At 39.8% G+C, this 3,430-nt stretch overlaps 1 pseudogene; it reads right to left on the bottom strand.

Annotated features, from left to right (window-relative positions):
- Positions 1-2,953: 2,953 nt before the first annotated feature.
- LOC124623495 lies at positions 2,954-3,071 on the bottom strand (annotated as a pseudogene).
- Between the last annotated feature and the right edge of the window lie 359 nt (positions 3,072-3,430).

Genomic DNA, 3,430 nt, shown 5'->3' with positions numbered 1-3,430 from the left:
AGGTATCGACGAGTGGGTTTTCAAGTATCAAAATATGTGACAAATGGCCCTATCTTTTGGCTGAAGTGTCTTGGAAGCTTGAATTTTTACACTATCAAGGGACAATATGTGACATAAATGTGATGTGAACTCTAGACGTCTATTCGTTCCCGACAAAAAGGCTTATTAACAGCCAGACGGACACACAGACAAACTGACGGACAAAATGCGATCCTACGAGGATTCCGTTTTTACAGATTGAGCCACGGAACCGTTAAAATGATTAAAAGTAAGAAAGGACGAGGTCGTAAACATACTCTCATGATCAGGTAGGAATCGCGCCAACTATAAACCATTCGATCGTGTTTAAGTGATCTAGAGAAATGGCAACCTCTGCGTAACTGATATGTAGCCTGGGAGGATGCTCAAAATAAGGGCACCAGCTGCATAAGCGCCGCCTGCGTCGATTGGGTAAAAAACATACAAAGCGCTCACCCACAAACAATCGAAAACAGAGAATGTTTGTGCCGAACTTGCTTCAAGGCACTTGCTGTCTTAAGTGTGTTGTAGACGGTGTGCATAAAGGGTACAATGAACTCGTGACTTGTACACAGTAACTCCTACGTGTTTAACTTGACAAAGCGAGCAGTAGAACCGGCCCTAGACGGAACAAATGTGGTCACGTGACGTATTACAGCCAAATTCTAGAGCAATGTAGTTACTTTGCATTATAAGCGCGGACGTTGGTAGCGGTAAGTGTCTTCAAGGGCAAGTCTGGTGACTTACTGTTAGAGTCATTCAGTTCCATGACGGTGGGCATTGGAGAGGAGTGGAAATGCTGACGGAGTAGGCGGTGGATTGTAACAGCAAAATGTTGAACTTCAGTAAGTCGACGGTGGGTAAATTACTGACGGAGAAAATAAGAAAATGGGGATGATAGTCCTATTTTTAGTAGCAGAACTAAGCTCGTATTGTTTGAAATGTTACTATTTGAATATTTTAGTCAAAACTCATGAAATACCACGAAACCAAAATGAATGACATTAACTTATTGCTTTCCAAATAATACACTGCGCCTATATTCTTACGCAAACAGCCGCAACATTTGATCACATATACAAAACACAGCAAAAGAAATTACGAAATTACTGTATGCTGGCATTAAATTTAGTTACCCACAGACATATGACACAGGTACTGGTGACAGTCTGATTTCACGTACCCATATTAGCTTACGAGAAGCCACTGACCATGTAAATATCATGAACTCATGTAAAAGTGTAAACAAAACACATGTCCATCAGATGTCAGGTGTGCTCGCTGCAGCTCTCAGCCAGTGAAAGCAAGTCACCGATTGTATTAGGATACCATGCACGCCGTATAATGACCGTCGTCAAGTCCCCTTACTTCAGACAGAAATATTTATTACAATCAAAATCGTAGCGTAACTTTTTTTTTTTGCAATTTACATTGAATTATTTCGTGTAGGTATGAGTACAGTTACAAAAATCACCAGGAAAATCGTAAAAAATTCTCGAGGTAAAAATATTGATTTTGTGGTGGCGTTTTTAGTATAATGTGTAGTAGTAGTGGCGATCAAAGGCAGTGATTGAATTTAGCAAAATCTGTTTCACCGACTGAAACACTAAATCATTTTCAAACAAATTTTTTATACAACTCTATATTTATTGAAAGCTTTTAACTGTTGGTACTGTTGGTGGAATCACATTTACGCACCCGCAAAGTTATTATTTGGCAACTGTGAATTACGAAAAAAATATTTTTTGTTAAACTGATACATTATTACTGATATATTATTACATCACATTATAACATTACTGATACATTATTACCCTTTATGACTCAATACTGAAAAACCGATTTAAATTGTGAAAACTGTCATGATCTTCAAAAACTTCCTTTCCCGTTTTTTGAAGATCGGAAGATGTCAGTCCCAACTGCTGATACCGCTCATCAGGAATAATGCGATCTTGGCTATTAAAAGTTTCTTCAAAGCAAATACATATCGCTCCTTCCAATCTTAGTCAATACTTAGCCAAACAAATTTCAGCAGCAATCAGTACTTGAATTAATGAAGATAGGGCAAGAAAAAAGAAATTTAGTTTATTACTAAATCAACAATGTTTGCACACACTACTTTTGATTTACTGCAAAAGAACTATCTTTTATTTTTAAACAAAGAGCACTTAATGCACAGTTTACACATACAAGAGCTTGTTTTCCGCAGCAGTCTCGTACAAACGTCATTTGTTGATTCCTCTTACCTTGTGGCTAGATTCCTATTCCGTGATGAGATTGGCTGGCGAAGCTGGCATTCAGCGATATTGAATTTGCAGATGATAACTCCAGATGTTTATCCAGCCGATTTAGCTAATGCTCCAAGTATTGTCTTTTTGATTTTTCTTGTCGAAACATAAATATCGTAGCATTCCAGTCTTCCGACACGCACAATGTGAATACGCACCACATAGTTAATTATGGAGTACAATTCCGCGTACCTTCTCCCATTCCTCTGAAATCACAAAACCATATTTGTCTGTTTGATTATACAACACAGATCAAAGTTTGTACGCAATTAATCAGAGCTGTTCATATTGATATCAGTCACACACTTTGCAACTGCATCTATGCTGTAACTGTTCACAGAACACTCGAAACCGTGTTTATACATTCAATTGAGTATCCCAATTTACTGACAATTATCTTTTAGCTGCTGCCCTCCTGTTGTCCTTATTAATCCATTTGACAAGGATTTTTTTGTTTTAGCAACGTACCCATAAAGCACTCCGTCTTCAGGCCACGAGTGGCCTGCCGGGACCATCCGACCGCCGTGTCACCCTCGGTGGAGGATGCGGATTGGAGGGGCGTAAGATGGTATTCTTGACCGAAGTCGCTACTATTCGGTCGAGTAGCTCCTCAATTGGCATCACGAGGCTGAGTGCACCCCGAAAAATGGCAACAGCGCATGGTGGCCTGGATGGTCAGCCATCTAAGTGCCGAACACGCCCGACAGTGCTTAACTTCGGCGATCTCACGGGAACCGGTGTATCCACTGCGGCAAGGCCGTTGCCCTTAGCAACGTACCCATACTCGAGAAAAATATACGGTTTACCAAGCGAACTGTCACAAACTCGCACCAGGCTCACCACTATCGATAGTTCACTCTCGACTCCCCTACGGGCTCGCATAACAAAGATTACCTACTCATACGTGTAGACTTCATAGTCTAGAGATACACTTGCTGTTAACAATAAAGAATGCTACTAAGGACAAATGTGTTACAAAAGAAAATAAATAAAATGAATGACGTAGAATCCACATATTATACAGTTACAATGGGCACGATGCTGAGAGTTGTAAATTTCAGAGAAGTAGTGCACAGAATAAACATTCCATTGAGGATGCAAATAGACGATTTATTTAGCACAAA

The sequence above is a fragment of the Schistocerca americana genome, chromosome 7, assembly GCF_021461395.2.
Source record: "Schistocerca americana isolate TAMUIC-IGC-003095 chromosome 7, iqSchAmer2.1, whole genome shotgun sequence".
NCBI lineage: Eukaryota > Metazoa > Arthropoda > Insecta > Orthoptera > Acrididae > Schistocerca > Schistocerca americana.
This window is presented reverse-complemented; position numbering and strand designations above follow the sequence as displayed.